This window comes from Symphalangus syndactylus, chromosome X (assembly GCF_028878055.3).
Source record: "Symphalangus syndactylus isolate Jambi chromosome X, NHGRI_mSymSyn1-v2.1_pri, whole genome shotgun sequence".
Lineage (NCBI taxonomy): Eukaryota > Metazoa > Chordata > Mammalia > Primates > Hylobatidae > Symphalangus > Symphalangus syndactylus.
Window position 1 is genome coordinate 16,918,495 of NC_072447.2, and position 25,100 is coordinate 16,943,594.

General features: G+C 43.8%; 1 protein-coding gene across 7 annotated transcripts in view; it reads right to left on the minus strand.

The window, feature by feature from the left end:
• Nucleotides 1–6,953, minus strand: part of ARSL (arylsulfatase L) — a 33,106-nt gene extending 26,153 nt beyond the window's left edge. For 3 of the 7 annotated variants that reach the window (XM_055267108.2, XM_055267105.2, XM_055267104.2), the window contains exon 1: nt 6,817–6,953. The gene's annotated coding sequence lies outside the window, so the exon portion shown is untranslated. Of the gene's footprint in view, nt 1–2,864; nt 4,393–6,135; nt 6,242–6,816 lie in introns of those variants that run through there. The other 4 variants (XM_055267109.2, XM_055267102.2, XM_055267106.2 and 1 more) reach the window with 3 other exon arrangements.
• Between the last annotated feature and the right edge of the window lie 18,147 nt (nt 6,954–25,100).

The window sequence follows — 25,100 nt, forward strand, 5'->3', positions numbered from 1 at the left end:
TTTTATCTTGCCCAAATTCCTATCTAAGGGGTCTGGAGAGTCATGCCCTACAAACCATAAATTCTCATCAGAAGGGTTTCATTTAACTATGTATCGTGACTTACTTTCCAATCTGACTCTGGCATAACATGGGACAAATAAGAGAATCAAAATATTTTACCCAAAAACATGTTTCTTTGCCATATCTTGAAATGGCCCTGCAAAGCTGTCCTTTGTGGGGAAAAATTTGCATCTGTAAAGATAGAAAGAATCTCTATTCACATAGAGATTCACATCTTTTTCTTCCAGACCCTTCCAATCCTGAAAAGATTGACTAAGACTCTAGCACCTTTTAAAGGTCTGAACAGGAAACATTTGTCATCTACTGTCTCTAAGGGCAGCCACTACAGGACTTCAAAAGAATCTTGGTCTCCACAATCTTTTCTCTTAACCTGAACATTTCTTTTCTAGGGATCCCAGAGTTTAGTTTTTTTTTTTTCTTTCTTTCTTTTTTCTTTTCTTTTCTTTTTTTTTTTTGAGTCGGAGTCTCGCTCTGTTGCCCAGGCTGGAGTGCAATGGCGCGATCTTGGCTCACTGCAAGCTCCACCTCCCAGGTTCAAGTGATTCTCCTGCCTCAGCCTCCTAGGATCCCAGGTCTTTAGATGAACTCAACCAATTGTCAACCAGGAAATGTTTAAATCTATGTATAAGCTGGAAGCCCCCGACTTTGAGTTGTTCCACCTTTCTGGACCAAACCAATGTATATCTTAAATGTATTTGATTGACGCCTCGTGCCTCCCTAAAATGTATAAAACAAGCTGCATCCCGACCACCTTGCACACACGTTCTTGGGACTTCCTGAGGGCTGTGTCATGGGCCATGATCACTCCTATTTGGCTTAGAATAAACCTCTTCAAATATTCTACAGAGTTCGCTTCTTTTCGTTGACAGGACGTGGGCATGCATAGAAGATAAAGAGACAGGAGCATGCAGATGTGTTGGGTTTCTGCCTCTGAGTAACCAGGGGAGTGACCTGGCCACTTTTAGAAGGGCCGAGCGGCCAGTGAGTGAGGACACACCGGAGCCAGCAGGCACTGAGAGCCTAGAAGTGGCCGTGGTGGCTGTCCAGGTGAAACCTGACCAAGGATAGACACAGCTGGTGTGGGAGCGGGGAGGGCAGAGAGGAGGGGTGGGCAAGGTCGGCAGGGCTGCAAAACCCCAGGGTGTGAGTGAGAGAGAAGCGATTGGTTGAGGGATTTCCCCTCATTGCCTTTTCTGGGATGCTGGGAGGGGTGTTTGCTCCTAGCAGGATTCAGGGACAAACTAGTCTTCTGAGAAAGACAATGAGCTTTGTGAAAGGAAAATAAATCTTGAGGCCCACAAGTCACTAAGCTAAAGGGAAAAGTCAAGCGGGGAACTGCTTACGGCCTCTGCCTCCCATTCTAGTCAAAGTCCCCCCTCTACTCACTGAGATAGACGCGTATCTGATTGCCTCCTCTGGAAAGACTCATCAGAAACTCAAAGAAGGCAACTGTTCCTCTCTCACCTATCTGTGACCTGGAAGCCCCCTCCCTGCTTCCAGTCTTCCTGCCTTTGCTTCAAGTTGTCCCGCCTTTCCAGACCAAATCAATGTACTTCTTACATTATTGATGGATGTCTAACACTGAATTGCTACATCTCCAATAATTTTCTGTCTGTTGAAGAGAAAAAGATCTTAGATTCATTTGTGCTTTGTTTAGAACACAGAAGGAAGGGATGAGGTGTACGCCCTGCTCATGAGGATTTTTTGTTTATTTGTTCGTTTGTTTTACCCTAGAGAGCACACACAATTCTCATATTCTAAAAGTAACAGCAAAAGACGCAATTACTTTTCACCAACCTAATAGCATCTTCACCGGGAAAGAGATTGATTTAAAATTGTACATGGAGAGAAAACCAAAATGAGCATTTTAATACCCTCAGCTTTGCTTTCTGACCTATAATGACCTATAATGACCATGACATGCTGCCAATGGTCAGAAAACTGAATAAAAGCAAAATACTGTACAAATGTAATGAGAAAACCCCAAACCACCACAAAATAGGGGAAGATGGTTTTTGCAGCAATCCTGCCCAGCAGTGGTTTATCTCTGGGTGTGGAGATTTAGGAAAAGTGTTCTTTTTCTAATTTTTCTTTCTTTTCTTTTTCTTTTTCTTTTTTTTTCTTTTTTTTTTTTGAGATAGGGTCTTGCTGTTTCACCTAGGCTGGAGAGCAGTGGTGTGATCATAGTTCACTGCAGCCTCAAATTCTTGGGCTCAAGTGATCCTCCTACCTCAGCCTCCCAAGTAGCTGAAACTGCAGGCACATGCCACTATGCCTGGCTATTGATTTTTTTTTTTTTTTTAAAGTAAAGGTGGGGTTTCCTCTTTTGCTCGGGCTGGTCTCAAACTCCTGGGCTCAAGCAATCCACCCTCCTCGACCTCCCAAAGTGCTGGGATTACAGATGTGAGCCACCGCGCATGACCTAATGTTTCTTTCTCCCGCAATGTTATGTATTTAGAAGTAAAAATATGATTATTTTTTCTTGGAGAAAAACGTTAAATAATAAAGAGATGGTGATAAAAGCCTTGAATGAGTTTAATTTTGGAAACAGTGACACTGAGGTGACCCAGAGCATGGGGCCTGCCCAAGGCCTCTCCTGCAGATTAGAAAACAAATCCCCCTTCTCCAGGAAAGAGCTACATTCCTAGGCCTGTAAGTCACGGGTACGTTTCTGCTTTATAAAAACAAACTGGGCCATTATTCAGAGACAGAAAAGGGAACGGGGAGCTCTTTGTTCACCACACTGCCTCATGCCTGGTCACGGAGCCCAAATCCAGCACTAATGAACATTCACAGGACTCACCTCTGCTCCTGGGTTCCCTCCAGAATCCCCGATCAAGAAGAGGAAGGTTCTCTCCCAAAGGAAGCAAGCGTGAAGGCAGAGAGCACTCGCACAAGGCTTTGAGCTGGGAATGATTGACTTCAAGTTTGTTTTTCCCATGTCAGAAGATCAGAGAGAGTTAGGACAGACAGAGCAGACTCCCCCCACATCGCAGCATGGGGGAATCTCAAAGCCACGCCCACGTCTACCAAACCAGTGGTAAGTTTCCTTAGGTTTTTATTTTGTTTGATTTTTTATAGAGACGGGGTTAGGCCATGTGGCCCAGGCTGGTCTCAAAGTCCTGAGCTCCAGTGATCTGCCCTCCTTGGCCTCCCGAAATGCTGGGATTACAGGCGTGAGCCACCGTGTTCTGCCAGTATCCTTAGGTTTTTAAGTGATTGCCTATGCTGTTACACAGGCTGCTGGCTATAATATGATCATATCCAGCCTGGCATGGTGGCTCATGCCTGTAATCCCAGCGCTTTGGGAGGATGAGGCAGGAAGATTGCTTGAGGCCAGGAGTTTCAGAGCAGCCTGAGCAGCAAAGTGAGATGCTGTCTCTTCAAAAATAAAAAAATTAGGCTGGGCATTGTGGCTCATGCCCGTAATCCTTGCACTTGGGGAGGTTGAGGCAGGAGGATCGCTTGAGCCCAGGACTTCAAGACCAGCCCGGGCATCACAGCAAGACCTGTCTCTACAAATAATAAAACAATTAGCCAGGCATGGCGGCATGTGTCTCTAGTCCCAGCTACTCAGGAGGCTAAGGTGGAAAGATCGTTTGAGCCTGGGAGGTTGAAGCTGCAGTTTCACTCCAGCCTGAGTGACAGAGCAAGACCCTGCCTCAAAAAAAAATTTTTTAAAAGAAGTTATTTGTTTAGTGGTAAATGAAGTACATAAGAAATAATAAAGATAAGATAAACATAAAAAAGAAAACATTTTTTAAAGTAAACAAACAAACAAAAGAAGGAAAAAGGCCAGGAGCAGTGGCTCATGCCTGTAATTCCAGCACTTTGGGAGGAAAAGGTGGGCCGATCACTTGAGCCCAAGAGCTCAAGACTAGCCTGGTCAACATGGTGAAACCCTGTCTCTATTAAAAATACAAAAATTAGCCAGGCATGGTGTTACATGCCTGTAATCCCAGCTTCTCGGGAGGCTGAGGCAAGAGAATTGCTTTAACCCTGGAGTCAGAGGTTACAGTGAGGCAGGATCGCAGCATTGCACTCCAGCCTGGGCAACGGAGAGACTCTGTCTCAAAAATTATAATAATAATAATAAACATAAGATAAAAAGAAAAAAATTAAATAAGCAAAACAAAAGTAAAAAAAGGATTATTTTCAAGCAATGCTTGATTTAAAAACAGAAAAGATGGGCTGGGCATGGTGGCTCACGCCTGTAATCCCAGCGCTTTGGGAGGCCGAGGCGGGCTGATCACCTGAGGTCAGGAGTTTGAGACTAGCCTGGCCAACACGGCAAAACCCCGTCTCTACTAAAAATACAAAAATTAGCTGGGTGTGGTGGCGTGCACCTGTAATCCCAGCTACTTGGGAGGCTGAGATGGGAGAATCGCTTGAACCCGGGAGACGGAGCTTGCAGTGAGCCGAGATTGTGCCGCTGCACTCCAGCCTGGGCGACAGAGTGAGACTCCGTCTCAGAAAAGACAAGACAAGACAAGACAAGACAAGGCAAGACCAAGAGGGCAGGAAGCAGTTTCTGAGGCACTGCATGATCATTGTTGGGAAGTTACTCTGTGGAATGGAACCCTATGCAATGGTCCCTATTATTCAACCATCCTTGACCTACAAGGACGGGGTTTCATAGAGTTCCACCTGCTGTCTCTTCACAACTTCATATGCAGTCACATGCTGGGTCTGTGAAAAGTCACATAGCCTACCTGATCTCACTTCCTCCTTATGTGGGCGTGGAAACAACCCTACTTCTGGGATGAGGAGCTGAAACGCTGGCATACTCCAGCCTGACTCATTTTTACAAGTGGACGGTTTTGATGGCATGTCTCAAAATGAGTATTAGGAGGGATGTCAGAAATGTTTTCTTTTCCTGCCACAGGTGTGTGCCCTAATGGTAATTGCTTTCACTTTGTGATTTTTGGCAACAAATCTTAAGTCATTTCCTCGTAGGGGGCCTAAAGGAATATTTTCACCTACATTTTAATTTATATATTCATAATTATTATATATAATATAGTATAACTTTGTACATCATAATAGTATAAATGTATCACATAAAATGTGTAAATAAGGCTGGGTGTGGTGGCTCACGCCTATAATCCCAGCACTTTGGGAGGCCAAGGTGGGATGATTGCTTGAGCCCAGGCGTTCAAGATCAGTCTGAGCAACAAAGTGAGAGCCTATCTCTAGAAAAAAAAAAATAATAATAACAATACAATAAAATATATAAATATAATATATAAATATATAATAAAGCATAATTTTTCTTTATTAAAATATGCATGCTTTTCTTTACAAAAATAATATATACTTTAAAATATATATGTACATATATGTATAGATACATAAAACATGTACATATATGTACACATATACATGTAAATACACGTTATAACACGCACATATAAATATAAACACATAACATATATAAACATGTACATATAGACACCTACATACATGTTTATGTGTTCACATATATGTTTATATGTATATATGTACATGTATATAATGTATATATGTACATGCATGTATATATAACATACATATATGTATACATAACATATACATATAAAACATGTATATATATACGTAGCATTAATATATGTGCTTTTTAATATAAAAATGTTTATATGTGTATGTATAGTATATATACATATAAAAGAAGTACATATATGCATATAACATATATGCGTACATGATTTTTCAAGGAAAAAGCATATTATGGGCTGCTTCTGACTTGCCTGGGGAACATGACTGGTTGTGTTTGTTTTATCTGGCTGGTTATATTGGTGTCTAAATATAGGACCCTCAATCATGGTTGAACAGTCATATGACGTACTGTTATATATCAAGTCTGTGGCCTACCTCTGAAGTGATGTATTTATGTATTTAGCCACACAATAAAAGCAGATTTCTCTTTTCCAAAGAACTCTGCACTTTAACCCTTAGAACGTTAAACATTTTAGTCCAGATTGAGTTTTTACTACTGAATAAAACTTTCTATTTTTTTATTCTAAAGTTACAAGATATCTTTAGAAAGAGACAAGAGGCTGGGCGCGGTGGCTTACACTTGTAATCCCAGCTGGCACACTCTGGCCTTTGGGAGGCCGAGATGGGAAGATCACTTGAGGTCAGGAGTTTGAGACCAGCCTGGACAGCATGGCAAGATCCTGTCTGAATTTAAAATAAAACAAAATAATAAAATATAGAATACAATAAAATATAATACAATACAATACAACACAAATAAAGATAAAAGAAAAAGACGAGGAAACACCCATGCGAGACTGACAATGTAGCCTTTGATGCTCTTCCAGGGAGAAGGAATCGCAACCCTCCTTTCCCGCCCTCGTCTCCAGCCCCGGGCTGCGAGCCTGTGTTCAACGCTTTGCCTGGGCCCTGTTCCCAAACCCAGTTTCGCTTTTCACCTCCAGTATCTCCTCAATGTTCAGTGCATGTGCCTTCAGCATCTCTAAGATAAGAATCCAGTGTGGATGCAATGTCTCCCATTTGGTACGTCTTCCCTCGTTGCTTTTCTTTACTCATTACGTTTAGAAATCTCCCATGTAAAATCTGTACTTGATATTTTCACTGATTATTATTATTATTTTTTGAAAGAAAATTACTTTTAAAACATTGACAGGGACTTGTTTGAAAAGACGCAGTTTAGCATAAAAGAATATCCCCTGGAGCGTCTCTGCACGTGCAAAAGTCGGCCTGTAAGAAGAAGCCCAAGGAAGGCCAGTTACCTGAAATGCAGTTGTGTAAGGGCGACACTGGCTGGATTTAGCAGGGAGGCTGCTCCTCGGAAGAAACGTCTTCTGCTTGCCAAAACAGACACGCACCGGCCCTCTCGGCAGCACCGAACGGCTGGCTCACGCATGTGCGTAGCTGATTCACTCTGAAAAGCAAAAGCAGGAATTCCGCAGAAATCAAGTTAGGTTGTCCCAGAAACAGATCAGGCAAGTACCCAAGGAATGTGCTGCTGGGTCTTTCAGGCGTCCACAAAAGACCTTCTGTTCTATTTGCAGAGCCTCACTCTCACGGAAGGAGCCCAGACATCTGGTGCCGAACGCGGAGTTTGTCAATGGCAGGAAGGTGGAATCCCTTCTGGCTTTTGATGTAGACAGAGTGCATTTTCCAAAATGGAAAAGTGGTTCTCTTAAAACTCATCTTGAATAATCACTCCGTAGCACTTACATTTCATGCCTTTTTCTTTCCTTTTGCTATTTGCCTCAAACATAAAAAGAAGACAGAAAACAATTCAGGTTACAGTTGCAACTATGACTGTGTGTACATAGCCGCAGCGATTACCATATGTACATAGCTGCTTACCTATGTGACTCTGTCACTATGACTTCCGTTTAGCTCTGTGCACCAGTGTGTTTTCTTATCTATTTGCCAGGGAGCGCATTTCTTTTTTCATATTGAAGCAGAGCATACATTGCAGGCAACGTTAGATGTATAACGAATCACTTCAAGGACTTTTTTTTTTTTTTTCAAATAAGAGCTGTCTGCACACTTCTAGGTGTTGAATCACAAAAATATTCATCCTAATGCATTTATAGTCGCTATAGCCTGAACATTGCAGAGTTTTGATTTGAGACTCCCGCTTGCCAAATAAGCCCTCTTATAAATCTGCAGCTGCGTACATTCTTTATGAGTTTAACACATCAGAAAGAACAAAGCATAGGCTCGATGGGCTTAGGAACACTGGCCACTCTAGGCCGAGTCTACTAGGTTATGTTGCTGTTGAGGGAAGGCTGTCAACACTCATGCAGTTATTTTTTGCACAAGTTGAACATCAAGGAGATAAAACCAGGATCCAAATTGGAACTCCCAGGTTGGCTGAACTTCAGCCTGACTTTCTATGTTCTGGGATGAGGCATGGTTACGCCACTACCCTACTATTGATCTTTGAGGCGGATGATTCTTTATTGTAGGGGCCGTCCTGTACATTGTACAATGTTGAAAAGAATCCCTGGGCTGCACCCCCTAGAAGCAGGTAGTGATCACCACCTCCTCCCCAGTTGTGACAACCAGAATATATCTCCCGGGTGGGGGGGGCAGAATCACTCCGGTTGAAAACACTGGTGTTAAGGACGTACTTTCCAGATGACTGGAGAACACTTAATTACGATCGTGCTGGGTGAGCAATTTCAATTTGTTTCTCATACTCCCACGTCCTTCAGAGCTGGTAGCAGAATCAAGCTCCACACCTGAAACTCTTAGCACGAACATTATACACCAGTACTTGCCAGCTGCATTTACAATGCTGGCACCCCAAAAGAAATACTTTCTTAGCAGCAAGTAAACTCATTTACTCTTTTTTTTTTTTTTTGAGACAGGGGTTCGCTCTGTTACCCAGACTGCAGTGCAGTGGCAAAATCATTGTCACTGCAGCCTCGACCTCCTGACTCAAATGATCCTCCCACCTCAGCCCCCTGAATAGCTGGGACCACAAGCGCATGCCACCACATGTGGATAGCTTTTTTTTTTTTTTTGGTAAAAATGGGGTCTTGCCATGTTGCCCCCTCTAATTGCTAACTCCTGGCCTCAAGCAATCCTCCTGCTTCAGCCTCCCAGAATGCTGGGATTACAGGTATGACTCACTGTGCCCAGCCTAACAATACATATTCTTTAGCAAAGTTCAGATCCCTACCATAATCCTAACCTTGTCTTCTGCATGCAGCTTTCATCTCTGAACAAGGCGGACGTTCGCTTTCCCTTGACTCCAAGTTTAACTATGAACTAAAGTGGTCTCGTTGTTATCTTGGGCACCATGCTAGAATAAGCAAAACAAATACAACAAGACAACAACAACAACAAAAATGTAGCCTGTGAGGTTAGAAGCAAGATGGAATCAGTCATGTTTGATTTCTCTCATTATTTATAGTTCTGTAAAGGTGGTTTCATCCATCTTTCCCAAACAACCACTTCATATTCCACTCTAGCTGGAATTTATTTATCCTGGGCTATGGTTTAAAGTGTCACTGTAAAGGGTGACATAAGGAGCCACTCCTTTTGGGCAGAATTCCTTCTCTACCTCAAATTCCTTCTCTACCTGGCCACCATTTTCCATATTCCTTGCACAGGTAATACTTGAAAATATTCAGACATAACTTAAAATTTTCATATGGGTTGCATACAAGAAGACAATCTTGAAATCCATGTTTCTAAACTAGTTGCTTCAGCTTTGACATTATGAAGAAAAAGAAACGCCCATGGGGGTAAAATGGATGGTTTGTCCGCATGAGAAAATGTCTTATATACGGTGATGTATTTTTAAGAAAATCTATGAAAAGCTATTTTTATCTCAACTATCATCATCTGCTTTGAACAGAACCTGACTTAACCAAAAGTTGGGTGGGTGCAGTGGCTCGTGCCTGTAATCCCAGAACTTTGGGAGGCTGATGTCAGAAGATTGCTTGAGCCTAGGAGTTCGAAACCAGCCTTGGAACATAGCGAGACCTGATCTCTAATAATTTTTTTTTAAATAAAAATGTTGCTCTTACTATTTTGTCTCATAAGTATCAAATCTTTTCTAATCTCTTTGGACTCCTAATCCCTCACCCATTCTGAAGATGTGCATGTCAGCATGCATCTAATTTTAAATAGCAATACATTTCTTATGTTGCACTTACATTGCATGTCATAAATCAAGAGAAGTCAGTGGAGAGCTACAAAAATACCATTGGATAGAAGGGATAAGTTCTAGTATTTGATAGTACAGTAGGGAAATTATAGTGAACAATGATTTGTCCAGCCTATGACCCTGTCTTAAAAATTAAAATGAAAACAAAACAAAATAATGATTTGTTTTATGTTTCAAAATAGCTAGAAAAGAATTGTAATGCTCCAAACACCAAGAAAGTATGAATGTTTGATGTGATGGATACCCCAAATTCCCTGACTGGATCACGACACATTGTTTGAATGTTTCAAAAGATTACCTATACCCCCCAAATATGTACACAGCCAGGCATGGTGGTGCACACCTGTAGTCCCAGCTACCCATAAGGCTGAGGCAGGAGGATCGCTTAAGACTAAAAGGTCGAGGCCGCAGTGAGCTGTGACTGTGCCACTGCACTTTAGCCTGGACAAAAGAGTGAGGCCCTTTCTCATGAAAAAAATGTACAATGATGATATATTAATTTAAAAAAATGAGATGGGATTTTTCCCTTGACCCCCTTCATGGGCAGGAACTGGACTGGCTCTTTTCACTCAGCCTGCAGTCCACGGATGACTAAGTGTTAACAGCCCAGCAAGGGGTCAGGGTGACAGCCTTCTGCACCTGCCCTTTTTGACACCTGAGTTCTTGTTTGGCATCCAGGTGGTCACAGGAATGTATTGAAGGGTAGTGTATGCAGAGGATTTTACTGGGCGATGGATGTGGCTCACAGATGGATGTGCTCTCAGCAGAATGGGGAGTTGGAAAGGGGATGGTGTGGGAAGAAAGTGATCTTTCCCTGAAGCCCAGCCATCCCTGACTGGGCTCCCACCTGAAGCTGCACCATCTGAAGTTAGCTTCTATTTGTAGTCTCCGATGCTCAGCCACTTGCATACCTGATGCTCAGCAGCTTGCATCCCTTATAAGTGAGAACATGCAGCATTTGGTTTTCTTTTCCTGCATTAGTTTGCTAAGAATAATGACCTCCAGCTCCCACCCATGTTCCTACAAAGAATGTGATCTTGTTCTTTTCCATGGCTGCATAATGTTCCACGGTGTTTAACTTTTTAAGAAACTGCTGAATGGTTTTGGAAAGTGTCTCTACCTTTTGTTTTTTGTTTTTCGTTTTTCCACCAGCAACAGATTAGAGTGTCAGTTGCTCCACAAAGTGGTCCATATTTGGTATTTTAGCCATTTAAGCACACGTACAGTGGCATATCATTGTGGTTTAAATGTACATTTCCCTGATGAGTAATGCTATTGAGCATCTTTTCATGTGCTTGTTGACTATTTGGATATCTTCTTCCATGAAATGTTGTCCAGATATTTTGCCCATTTTAAAAACTGAGTTATGGCTGGGCATGGTGGCTCATGCCTGTAATCCCAGCAATTTGGGAGGCTGAGGCAGGCAGATCACTGGAGGTCAAGAGTTCAAGAGCAGCCTGGGCAACGTAGCGAGACCACGTCTCTACTAAAAGTACAAAAATTAGCTGGGCGTGGTGGTGCGTGCCTGTAATTCCAGCTACTTGGGGGGCTGAGGCATGAGAAACACTGGAACCCAGGAGGTGGAGGCTGCAGTTGAGCTGAGATCGTGCCACTGGACTCCAGCCTGGGCAACAGAGGAAGACTCTGTTTCAAAATAAATAAATAAATAAATAACTGAGTTGTTCATTTTCTTATTATTGAATTGTAAGAATTCTTTATATAGTCCAGAAATCAGATGTATGTTTGGCACAAATATGAACTGATAATATATTGTAACAATTTGTTGCTTTCCTTTTCATTTCCTTAACACTATCGTTCAACGAGCAGGAGTTTTTAATTTCAATGAAGTTCAATATACCATTTAAAAAAAACAGTGTGTGCTTTTGATGTCCTTTTAGGTAATCTTTGCCTGCCCCTAAGGCTGGAACTCCTAAGTTTTCTTCTAAAAATTGTAAAGATTTACATTTAGATTTAGGTCTATAATACATTTTGAGGTTTTTTTTTTTTTTTAAATAGCAGGAGAGAAAGGTCAAATTTCACATCAGTTGTTCTGGCACTTTATTTGTTTGGAAAACCATTTTCTGCCTTTTTGCTTATCTTGGCGACAACGTGGAAAAATTCATAAATGAGCGTGTCATTCTTGAATTCTCCTTTCTGCTCCATTGATCTATAACTGTGCTAATCCAAGACCATACTTGTTTGGAATCTTTTTTTCCCCCTTCTTTTCACATGTGTTTATGGAATCTTACATTTTCTTTCTTATATATATATATATATATATATTTTTTTTTTTTTTTTTTTTTTGAGACGGAGTTTTGCTCTGTCACCCAGGCTGGAGTGCAGTGCCACAGTCTTCGGCTCACTGCAACCTCCACCTCCCGCGTTCAAGCAATTCTCCTGCCTCAACCTCCCGAGTAGCTGGGACTACAGGTGCACACCACCACGCCCGGTTTTGAGTACAGAAAGTGGTGGTGGCTACACAGCCTTGTAAATGTGTTTAATGCCACTGATTTTAAACCTCAGTGTTCCTTCATAATAAATTGATCATGAATTTATTCCTTCAGAATAAATTGACCATGAATTTATTCCTTCAGAATAAATTGACCATGAATTTATTCCTTCAGAATAAATTGACCATGAATTTATTCCTTCAGAATAAATTGACCATGAATTTATTCCTTCAGAATAAATTGACATTGATCATGGTTAACATGATAAATATTAAGCTATGTATATTTTACCACAATAAAGAAAATCCAACCAAAACAAAAAACAGTCCAGAAAAGACTGAAGGATGCTAAAGAGACATAACTAAATGTAACATAGGATCTTTGATTAGATTCTGGACATTTCAAGGACATTTTTGAGGACATCAGTGAAACTTGAATGAAGCTTGTGGATTAGACAGTAATTTTGGGTGATCGTTTTTTTGTTTTCTTTTTAGTTTTTGTAGAGATGGTGTCTCACTCTGTTACCCAGGCTGGTCTCAAACTCCTAGGCTTAAGTGATCTACCTGCCTCAGGCTCCCAAAGTGCTGGGATTACAGATGTCAGCCACTGTACCTGGCCTGGGAGACTGTTAATTTGTTGGTTTTGGTGAGTGCTCTGTGTTTATGTACATTGAATATCCTAATCTGTAGTTGATAGGGTTTGGCTGTGTCCCCACCCAAATCTCACCTTGAATTGTAATAATCCCCATGTGTGAAGGGTGGGGCCAGGTGGAGATAATTGAATCATGGGCGTGGTTTCCCCCATACTGTTCTTGTGGTAGTGAATAAATCTCGTGAGATATGATGGTTTTATAAATGGGAGTTCCCCTGCACAAGCTCTGCTGCCTGCCACCATGTAAGATGTGACTTTCTTCCTCATTCACCTTCCACCATGATTGTGAAGCCTCCCCAGCCATGTGGAACTGTGAGTCCATTAAACCTCTTTCCTTTAGAAATTCTCAGGTGTGTCTTTATTAGCGGCATGAGAACAGACTAATACAGTAGTAAATACACCCTGAACTATTACACTATAATAGGACATCTTCTTTGCAAGTTATTCTCAAAGGGCTTAGAAATGTTAGCAATCGGGGAAATCTATGTAAAGTGCATATGGGAGGCCTGGGTACTGTTCTTTTCCCACTTTTATTCGAATTTGGAGTTATAGTCTGACAGTGTTTTAAAATAAATGTATTCTGGTTCGAAGCGCCCAGCATGATCAGCTGCAGTCTATAGTGAACAGCTTTCATCACGCTTCCCCAAACATTTCGAAAACTCCTTTCAGGCTAGACACAGTGGCTCATGCCTGTAATCTCAGCTCTTTGGGAGGTCGAGGCAAGACGATCACTTGAGCCTGGGAGTTCAGGACCAGCCTGGGCAACATAGGAAGATCCCCAACTCTATGAAAAGGAAAACATATTTTAAAGGGGAAAAGAAAACTCCTTTTGTAATTTGATAGTTTCCTATCTGGGCTTTATTCCAGACCTACTGAATCTGACATTCTGCAGGAAACGTTCCAGAAACCTTCAGTCCTGAGAAGCCGCTCAGTTAATTCTGATGAACATTAAACTTTGAGAACCCCTGGCCAGGCAGGAAGTGTGGATCCCATGAGTAAGGTATGTGGAGTCGAAAACTAAGAAGTGGTCTTGTCACATAAGAATACAATCTTTAATTCACATCATCAATGCTATATTTTCTTTTGTTTCCTTTATTATTATTATTATTAGTGACAGGGTCTCATTCTGTCACCCAGGCTGGAGTGCAGTGGCACGATCATAGCTCACTGCAGTCTCCACCTCTCTGGGTGCTGGTGATCCTCCCGTCTCAGCCTCAATGTTGTATTTGAGAGCTGATTTTTACAGTGAGCTTAACATTTTGGAGTGTAGTGCTCTGATTAATTAGAAGCACAGATTTTCAGACATTATCTTCACTTTTTAATTTTTTTGAGACAGGATCTTGCTTTACTGCCCAGGCTGGAGTGCAGTGGTACAATCACGGCTCACTGCAGCCTCAACCTCCTGGGCTCCAGCGATCCTCCCACCTCAGCCTCCTGAGCAGCTGGAACTCCAGGCATGCATCACCATGCCTGGCTAATTTTGTGTGTGTGTATTTTTTCCAGAGAGGCAGTTTCATTATGTTGCCCAGGCTGGTCTCAAACTGCTGTCAAGCGATCTGCCTGCCTCGGCCTCCAAAAGTGTTGGGATCACAGGCAGGAGCCACTGCACCCAGCTGGGAGTGCATTCTCTCCCAGTTCGGCAGGGCCACATTCCCTCTGGAGACTCTAGGGGAAGAGGCTTCCTTGCCTGTTTCAGCTTCTGGTGCTTGCCGGTGATACTTGGCATTCCTTGGTGTGTAGACGCATCACTGCAATCGCCCTTTCCATTTTCTCATAAATCGTTTCCCTCTGTGCGTGCCTGTGTTTCTCCTTTTCCTTTTCCTTATTTGTTTATTTATATTGAAGCTATTCATGAATGTTTCTCTCCTTCCTAGAAGGACATCAGTCATTGCCTTTAGGGCCCACCCTACTGCAGTACCCCTTCAGCTCAAGAGCCTATTCCCCAATGAAATCACACTCACGTATACATGAGGGTTAGGACTTTAATGTGTCTTTTGTCTGGGGACACACTTCAACCCACACCAGATGGATAAAGCAGAGGCTTTGTGTAGGTAGAAGCAGAAATGATGCAATTCCCATTTTAGGGGATGGGTTCCGGTAGATCCCGCCTGCTCAGCAGGGCAAATGTAGAACCAACAGCAGCCATGGTGACACCTGGTAGACGCAGAGGCCTTTTGGCTATCAACCAGACCTATTTGCAAGCAGTTTAGTTGTCCCCCAAAGACTCCTCCAGTTTAATGAGGAGGCGTTTGGAAGCAGGAGAGGAGACAACTTAGGCGTGTGTTATCAATAGGATTCCACTGCACTCACAAACTGGCGAAGCAAGGAGAGAAAGCTACAGATGGAAATTACTTATACTATGACACAGTGGTAAACTTTGGATTCAACTCAGCAGAACAAAACCCAAATGGAAATAATGATGGTGGGCACAGTGAGGTGCTCCTGTGTAACACTGATGCTTCTTGGCCAGCACTGTCCTGATCTTGCCAGGAGATGCCAGCAGAGTGAGGTTGCGCTGCCCCTTGGCTGGGAGGGAGTGCAAGATGCATCTCAAATTCAGAAGCGTTGACGCCTGGAGCTCTGTGTTTATTTTCTTCCACGCTGTGGACTATCTTCACTCTTTTGATAGTGTCCTTTGATGCGAAGAATTTTTAATATTGGTGAAGTCCAATTACTCTGTATTTTTTCTTTTATTGCTTATACTTTTGGTGTCACATTGAGAAACTATTGCCAAATCTAAGACCTATCTATCTGGATATCTATCTGGAAAGCCCTTTCCAGAGAAACAGAACCAATAGGAAGGATAGATAGGTAGATAGATAGATAGATAACAGATGGATAGATATTTGGAGGGATAGAGTGACAGCTAGATGGAGGGTGGATAGATGGATGGATAGATTCATAGATACATAGATAGATGGATATAAGAGAGAGAGATAGAGTGACAGATTTTGGTAAAGTCTAATTACTCTATATATTTTTTGTACTGGAAGGACCAGTACATTAATCTAAGTAATGACTTTTGGGATATTTTTTGGGGGTGTTTTTTAGAGACCAGCCTTGCCTGTTATCCCAGCTGGGGTGCAGTGGAGTGGTTATAGGTCACTGCAGCCTTCACTTCCTGGTCTCAAGGGATTCTCCTGCCTAAGTCTCCTGAGTAGCTGGGACCACCATGCCCAACAAATTTTTTTTTTTTTGAGACAGAGTCTGGCTCTGTCGCCCAGGCTTGAGTGCAATGGTGTGAGGCTCACTGCAAGCTCCGCCTCCCAGGTTCAAGCGATTCTTCTGCCTCAGCCTCCCAAGTAGCTGGGATTACCCGCACACGCCACCACACCTGGCTAATTTTTGTATTTTTAGGAGAGACGGGGTTTCGCCATGTTGGCCAGGCTGCCCTAGAACTTGTGACCTCAGGTGATCCACCTGCCTCGGCTTCCCAAAGTGCTGAGATTACAGGCGTGAGCCACCACACCCAGCCTGTGTGTGTTTTTTTGTAGAGATGGGGGTCTCAGTATGTGGCCACAGCTGGTCTTGAGCTCCTGGCCCAAAGTGATCCTCCCACTTCAGCCTCCCAAAGTGCTGGGATTACAGGCATGAGCCATCGTGCCCGGCCAATCCTCTTTTTTTATAGGCTAAACTGTGTCCCCTCTAAAATTCCTAGGTTGAATTCCTAACCCCAGGACCTCAGAATTTGGCTGTATTTGGAGATAGGGTATGTAAAGAGGTAATTAAGGTAAAATGAGGTTATTAAGGTAAAATGAGGTTATTAAGGTGGACCCTGATCCAGTAAGACTGACGTGCTTGTAAGAGGACATTGGGAATGGGCGCGGTGGCTCACGCCTGTAATCCTAACGCTTTGAGAGGCCAACGTGGGCAGATCACCTGAGGTCAGGAGTTTAAGACCAGCCTGGCCAACATGGCAAAACCCTGTCTCTACTAAAAATACAAAAATTAGCCCGGCTGGGTGGCAGGTGCCTGTAATTACAGCTACTTGGGAGGCTGAGGCAGGAGAATTGCTTGAATCCGGGAGGCGGAGGTTGCAGTGAGCCGAGATTGTGCCAATGCACTTCAGCCTGAGCAACAGAGGGAGACTCTGTCTCAAAAAAACAAAACAAAAAAAACGGCCAGGCGTGGTGGCTCATGCATGTAATTCCAGCACTTTGGGAGGCCGAGGCGCCTGGATCACGAGGTCAAGAGATTGAGACCATCCTGGCCAACCTGGTGAAACCCCGTCTCTACTAAAAATACAAAAATTAACCAGGTGTGGTGGTGCATGCCTGTAACCCCAGCTACTCGAGAGGCTGAGGCAGGAAAATCGCTTGAACCCAGGAGACGGAAGTTGCAGTGAGCTGAGATCGCGCCATTGCACTCCAGCCTGGGCAACAAGAGCAAAACTCTGTCTCAAAAAAAAAAAAAAAAAAAAAAAGATACTGGGACACAGACACACACAGAGGGATAATCCTATGAAGATGTAGGGAGAAGGCAGCCATCTACAAACTGTAAATGAAAAACTATGTGAGACAGGTCTCATCAATATTGACATTTATTGTGCCAAGATTAAGGACCGTGGCCCGTGATGTGGCCTCACGAGGTTTGGAGAATTGCCCAAGGTGGTTGGCTTACAGCTTGATTTTACACATTTTAGGGAGACAGACGTTGCAACAAACACATACATCCATACGTGGAAGGCTTACATTGGTTTGGCCCAGAAAGGTAGGACATCTCTATGTGCGGGCCTCCAGGTCATGCGTGGATTCAAGGATTTTCTGATATGCTGTTCAATTTAGCAGAAAGAAATGCCTGAGTTTACATGAGGGGGGTTGTGGAAGACAAGGATTTTGTGATGTAGATGAAGCCTCCAGGTAGCAGGCTTAGAGAGAATGGATGGTAAATGTCTCTCTGTTTTGTTTTGTTTTTGTTTTGAGACGGAGTCTCCCTCTGTCACCAGGCTGGAGTGCAGTGGCACAATCTCCACTCACTGCAAACTCCGCCTCCCAGATTCAAGCGATTCTCCTGCCTCAGCCTCCCAAGTAGCTGTAATTACAGGCAGCTGCCACCCAGCCGGGCTAATTTTTGTATTTTTAGTAGAGACGGGGTTTCACCATGTTGGCCAGGCTGGGGTAAATGTCTCATATCAGAGGTTAAAAGCTGTCGGACTCTCCAGAGAAGACGTGATGAGGGAAGAGGATTGATATGGTTTGGCTGTGTCCCCACACAAATCTTCCCCTGAATTGTAGCTCCCTTAATTCCCAGGTGTCTTGGGAGGGACGTGGTGGGAGGTAATTGAATCCTGGTGCAGGTTTTTTCCATGCTGTTCTAATGAGAGAGAGTAAGTCTCACGAGATCTTATGGTTTTATAAAGGGGAGTTTCCCTACAGGAACCCTGTGTCGCCTGCCACCAGGGAAGACGTCCCTTTGCTGTGTCTTCATCTTCCACCGTGGTTGCGGGGCCTTCCCCAGCCATGTGAAACCGTGAGTCCGTTAAACCTCTTTCCTTTATAAATTACCCAGTCTCAGGCATGTCTTTATTAGCAGCATGAGAACAGACTAATACAGGGATTCTTTCTTTTCTTTCTTTCTTTTTTTTTTTTTGTTTTTTTGTTTTGTTTTTGAGATGGCGTGTCACTCTGTCGCCCAGGCTGGAGTGCAGTGGCTCAATCTCGGCTCACTGCAGCCTCTGCCACCGGGGTTCAAGCGATTCTCGTGCCTCAGCCTCCCAAGTAGCTGGGATTACAGGCACCTGCCACCGCGCCTGGCTGATTTTTGTATAGGGGTTCTTTACAGAATGCAAATTTCCCCCACAAGAGACGGCTTTGCAGAGATAGTCCAAGATAAGTGAAGGACAATATATTTTGCAGAAAAATATGCTGATTCCTTCAGGGCCTGCTGTCTGTCCTGTGATGCTATAGGAGAGTTAGGTGGGAATTTGGTATTCTGTTGCTATGAAGAGTCTGTTTGATCAGTCTTATCTCAAAAAATAAAAGAAATAATTAATATAGAAAACTGCTATCTTTAGGCCAGGCTCGTGGCTCATGCCTGTCATCCCAGCACTTTGGGAGGCCGAGGCAGGCAGATCACAAGGTCAAGAGATGGAGACCAGCCTGGCCAACATGGTGAAACCCTGTCTCTACTAAAAATGCAAAAATTAGCCAGGCGTGCTCGTGTGCGCCTGTATTCCCAGCTACTTGGGAGGCTGAGGCAGAAGGATCATTCAAACCTGGGAGGTGGAGATTGCAGTGAGCTGAGATCGTGCCACTGCACTCCAGCTTGGTGACAGAGCGAGATTCCGTCTCAGAAAACAACAAACAAAAAACAAACCCTGTTCTCTTTAGATAGGGTAGCATGGTGCTTTGGCTCCTGGCTGGCATCTGGGAACTTGTGTGTAGAAGTTTCACCATCCTAAATGATAAGAGTGCCTCACTGTGTGTAAAGCGTTTTTCATCAGCAATATGATTTATGCCAAACACCTGCTTTCCTTCTGGGTGGGACCCCGGAATTTGGGGAGGTACTTGGCGGTGGTTGCCTATGGGACCAGCCCCTAGTAAACAGCCCGTAATTAAGCTGAGTCTCCGATGAGTTTCTGTGGTCGACAGCATTTGACTGACATGTGTGATCCGGACTTGTTGCTCGGAGAACTGGGTATATCGTGTGTAATTCCACTTGGAGACTCTGAAGCTTGACCCTCGATTTTCCCCAGACTTTTCACAATATGCATTTTCCCTTTGTTCATTTTGTTTTGTGTGCTTTGGCCATAATAAATCATAGGTGGCCGGGCACCGTGGCTCACGCCTGTCATCCCAGCACTTTGGGAGGCCGAGGAGGGCGGATTATAAGGTCAGGAGATCGAGACCATCCTGGCTAACATGGTGAAACCCCATCTCTACTAAAAATACAAAAAATTAGCCGGGCGTGGTGGCAGGTGCCTGTAGTCCCAGCTACTCGGGAGGCTGAGGCAGGAGAAGGGCGTGAACCCGGGAGGCGGAGGTCGCAGTGAGCCGAGATCGCGCCACTGCACTCCAGCCTGGGGGACAGAGCGAGACTCCGTCATAAAAAAAGAAATAAAAAAATAAATCATAGCTGTGAGTGTGACTACATGCTGTCTTCTGTGAATTCTTCTAGAAAATCAACAAACCTAGGGGTTTTCAAATAATACGCTTCAGCATTTCAACGTGGAAATAACTTTCCTTAGGAGAGGGAAAACAGCAGCACAGATGGAATAATTCAAACAGAGACACCAAAAGAGGAGAACGTGAAAGATTCAGGTTTCAACTTTTAGGAGCTGGAAGAAAAAAAAAAATAACTGAATTGGTATATCCTTTTTTTTTCCAATTGAAGCTAGCTTTCTTTCTCTCTCTCTTTCTTTCTCTTTCTCTCTCTCTCTCTCTTTCATTATACTTTAAGTTCTGGGGTACATGTGCAGAACGTGCAGGTTTGTTACATAGGTATACATGTGCCATGGTAGTTTGCTGCACCCATCAACCCATCATCTACCCTAGGTATTTGTCCTAATGCTCTCCCTCCCCTAGCCCCCCAGCCCCCAACAGGCCCCGGTGTGTGACGCTTCCCTCCCTGTGTCCATGTGTTCTCATTGTTCAACTCCCACTTATGAGTGAGAACATGTGGTGTTTGGTTTTCTGTTCTTGTGTCAGTTTGCTGAGAATGATGGTTTCCAGCTTCATCCATGTCCCTGCAAAGGACATGAACTCATCCTTTTTTATGGCAGCCTAGTATTCCATGGTGTATATGTGCCACATTTTCTTTATCCTGTCTATCATTGATGGGCATTTGGGTTGGTTCCAAGTCTTTGCTATTGTGAACAGTGCTGCAATAAACATACATGTGCATGTGTCTTTATAGTAAACTGATTTACAGTCCTTTGGGTATATACCCAGTAATGTGATGGCTGGGTCAAATGGTATTTCTAGTTCTAGATCCTTGAGGAATCGCCACACTGGCTTCCATAATGGTTGAACTAGTTTACACTTCCACCAACAGTGTAAAAGTGTTCCTATTTCTCCACATCCTCTCCAGCATCTGTTGTTTTCTGACTTTTTAATGATCACCATTCTAACTGGCATGAGATGGCATCTCATTGTGGTTTTGATTTGCATTTCTCTAGTGAACCTTGAGCTTTTTTTCATATGTTTGTTGGCTGCATAAATGTCTTCTTTTGAGAAGTGTCTGTTCATGTCCTTTGCCCACTTTTTGATGGGGTTGTTTTTTTCTTGTTAATCTGTTTGCGTTATTTGTAGATTCTGGATATTAGCCCTTTGTCACATGGATAGATTACAAAATTTTTCTCCCATTCTGTAGGTTGCCTGTTCACTTTGATCATAGTTTCTTTTGCTGTGCAGAAGCTCTTTAATCAGATCCCATTTGTGAATTTTGGCTTTTGTTGCCATTGCTTTTGGTGTTTTAGTCATGAAGTCTTTGCCCACGCCTATGTTCCTGAATGGTATTGCCTAGATTTTCTTCTAGGGTTTTTATGGTTTTAGGTCTAACATGTAAGTCTTTAATCCATCTTGAGTTAATTTTTGTATGAGGTGTAAGGAAGGGATCCAGTTTCAGCTTTCTACATATGACAATGAGTGTCAGGCATCCATCTCTACAGCCAATTCCCAGTTCACGTATCATCCAGGGAAGGGTTAGATAGTCAAAGAGGCTGCCCTCCCACCCCCTGTCAGGCAGCCAGTGGAGGTGCAGGCTGGTCATCTTCTCATCTGATCCTCTCATAAGCTTCACACGCCGCTGCATAGTTTCTGCTATCCTGATGTTCACTTCAAGAGATGGTGGACACTCATCGTCAGATGTGTCTTCCTTCTTGGTTTCTTTTCTGGTCGGTATATATCAATTCATTTTTTTTTTTTTTCAGTTTCTAAACTTTGAAACCTGCATTTTTCATTTTCTTCTCTTTTGGTGTTTCAGTTTGAATTATTTCATCCCTGCTGCTATTTTCACACTCCTGAATAACGAAGTTATTTATATACGGAGATGCTGAAGTGTATTATTTGGAAAAGGAAATTTATTACCTCTGATATGGGTTTGGAGATTTATTAAAAATAAATATCTTGACATATCAGCTTGAACAGAGGTTTCACCTAATCAGGAACTTATGAATTCTATGAATATTTGAGTTAAGTTGCAGGTGCATTTCTCAGATTAATTTCTGCTCTGGGATGTTGGAGGGGTTGTTGTCCATCTTATTTATAGACAGTTTTTTGCTGCTGTAGACATTGTAAGACACCTCTAATTTATCAGCTAATTCTGTGGGTAAAATATGATGTTTAGAAGGTGTAATGAGATTAATTATTTTCTCCTAAAATACATGTCCACATCCTAATCTCTCTAGAACCTGTGAAGGGGGCTTTATTTTAAAAAGAGCATTTGCAGATATACTTAGTACATGATTTCAAGATGAGGTCATCTTAGGGTGGCCCTAAATACAATGACAGGTGTCTTTGTAAGAGACAGAAGGAGACTCAGACACAGAGGAGAAGGCCACTTGGAGATGGAGGCAGAGACTGGAGTGATGTGGCCACAAGCCCAGGGATGCCTGGAGCCCCCAGGAGCTGGGAGAGGCAGGAAGAGTCCTCCCCTAGAGCCTCCAGAGGGAACATGGTCCCGCCTATACTTTGATCTCAGATTTCTGCCTCCAGAACTGAGAGGAGATAAATTCTTACTGTTTTAAGCCTCCAGTTTTGTTGTTGTTGTTGTTGTTGAGACAGAGTCTCACTCTGTCTCCAGGTTGGAGTGCAGTAGCCCGATCTTGGCTCACTGCAACCTCCGACTCCCTAGTTCAAGCTACTCTCCTGCCTCAGCCTCCCCAGTAGCTGGGACTACAGGCAGGCGGTGCCATGCCCAGCTAATTTTTGTATTTTTAGTAGAGACGGGATTCACCATGTTGGCCAGGATGGTCTTGATCTCCTGACCTCGTGATCCTCCTGCCTCGGCCTCCCAAAGTGCTGGGATTACAGGCGTGAGCCACCGCACCTGGCCTTAAGCCTCTAGTTTTGTTAAATTATTACGGTGGCCCCAGGAAGGTACTAGAGAGAGGCGGTTTCTGTAGTAGTTTTTCCCTCACAGGATGTTAACAGTCTTTTTCTAGTCTGTCTCAGGTCTTAGCCCACCAGAGAGCTATGTGGGGTATTCACTGGCTGTTTCGTTTTGGGCTGGTACTGTAGAGGTAGCTATAATATGTCTGTGTCATTGATGCGAAGTTGAATCATGCTATACAGTATCATGTATCATGCCTAATTTGAGGTCAGTCCTATTGACACTTTTGCTACTTTCCAAGGAATCCTGAAAGCCACATTCATCATTTCTGAATGAGGACAAAGCCCTCTTGATCCCTTGACTAGCAGAAGCCCCAGAGAGTTCCCTCAGATAAAAGGTGCCTGCCTTGGGAGGGATGGCCCAACAGAGTTGCTGATGGATGAGAGATTTCAAAGAAAGGAGAGAGGGCAGATGGCTGGCTTTCGTTTTCAGACATGTCTGTGGACATCTTGAATGCCCGGTGCGAGTTGTGGGTGATGGTTTATTCCGGGACAGGATTGCATTCTTTGTCTGGGTTCTATTTCCACATGATTATCTTCTTTCATCGTCCATTTTGTTTTTGAGCATTTGAGCATTTTGAGCATTTGAGGTACGTAGAGTTACACGAGGTCATATGTGAATGAATTACATTTTGTTACTTCACTCATCTCTCGACGGACAGATTGTAGATTTTTGAGTACAGCATTAACGTGCCTTTCGCTAAGGTTTTTAAAAGATCCCTTTACAGCAGTGTCAAGTATAAATTATAAGCGGTGGCTCACGCCTGTAATCCCAGCACTCTGGGAAGCCGAGGCAGGCAGATCACTTGAGCTCGGGAGTTCCAGACCAGCCTGGCCAACATGGTGAAACCCCCATCTGTACTAAAAATACAAAAGTTAGCCGGGTGCGGTGGTGCGTGCCTGTAATCCCAGCACTCTGGGAGGCCGAGGCAGGCAGATCACTTGAGGTCGGGAGTTCGAGACCATCCTGGCCAACATGGTGAAACCCCGTCTTTACTAAAAATACAAAAATTAGCCAGGTATGGTGGTGCGCTCCTGTAATCCCAGCACTGTGGGAGGCTGAGGCGGGCAGATCACCTGAGGTCTGGAGTTCGAGACCAGCCTGACCAACATGGTGAAACCCCATCTCTACTAAAAATACAAAAATTAGCCAGGTGTGGTGGTGCATGCCTATAATCTCAGCACTCTGGGAGGCCGAGGTGGGTGGATCACTTGAGGTCGGGAGTTCGAGACCAGCCTGGCCAACATGGTGAAACCCCGTCTCTACTAAAAATACAAAAATCAGCCAGGTGAGGTGGTGCGCACCTGTAACTTCAGCTACTCGGGAGGCTGAGGCAGGAGAATCGCTTGAACCCAAGAGGCAGAGGTTGCAGTGAGCCGAGATGGAGCCACTGCACTCCGGCCTGAGTGACAGAGTGAGACTCTGTCTCGGGGGGAGGGGGGATGTGAATTGTGGGGAAGAACTGTGTAAGCCGGTAGGATAGGAGATGGTTGCAGGAATGCGGGTCAGGGGGTAGTGATGTGGAGTTAACATAGAAGGTGGTACAGAGTGCTTCGTTCAGAATTTTTGAAATTCTTGAATGATTTTCTTACTGGGGTAAAATATATGTAACCTGAAATTTACCTTTTTAACCATTTTTATTTATTTATTTTTGAGAAAGAGTCTTGCTCTACCACCCAGGCTGGAGTACAGCGGCGTAATCTCGGCTCCCTACAACCTACGCCTCCTGGGTTCAAGTGATTCTCCTGCCTTAGCCTCCCCAGTAGCTGGTACCACAGGCACGCACTGCCACACCTGGCTAAATTTTGCACTTTTAGTAGAGATGGGGTTTCACTATGTTGTCCAGAATGGTCTCGATCTCCTGACCTCGTGATCTGCCTGTCTTGGCCTCCCAAAGTACTGGGATTACAGGCGTCAGCCACTGTGCCCAGCCATTTATTTATTTTTCGTGAGTCTGGCTCTGTCATCCAGGCTGGGGTGCAGTGGCATAATCTCGGCTCCCTACAACCTACGCCTCCTGGGTTCAAGTGATTCTCCTGCCTCAGCCTCCTGAGTAGCTGGGACCATAGGCACGCACTGCTACACCTGGCTAAATTTTGCATATTTAGTAGAGATGGGGTTTCAGCATGTTGGCCAGGATGGTCTCGATCTCCTGCCCTCGTGATCTGCCTGTCTTGGCCTCCCAAAGTACTGGGGATTACAGGCATCAGCCACCGTGCCCGATCAT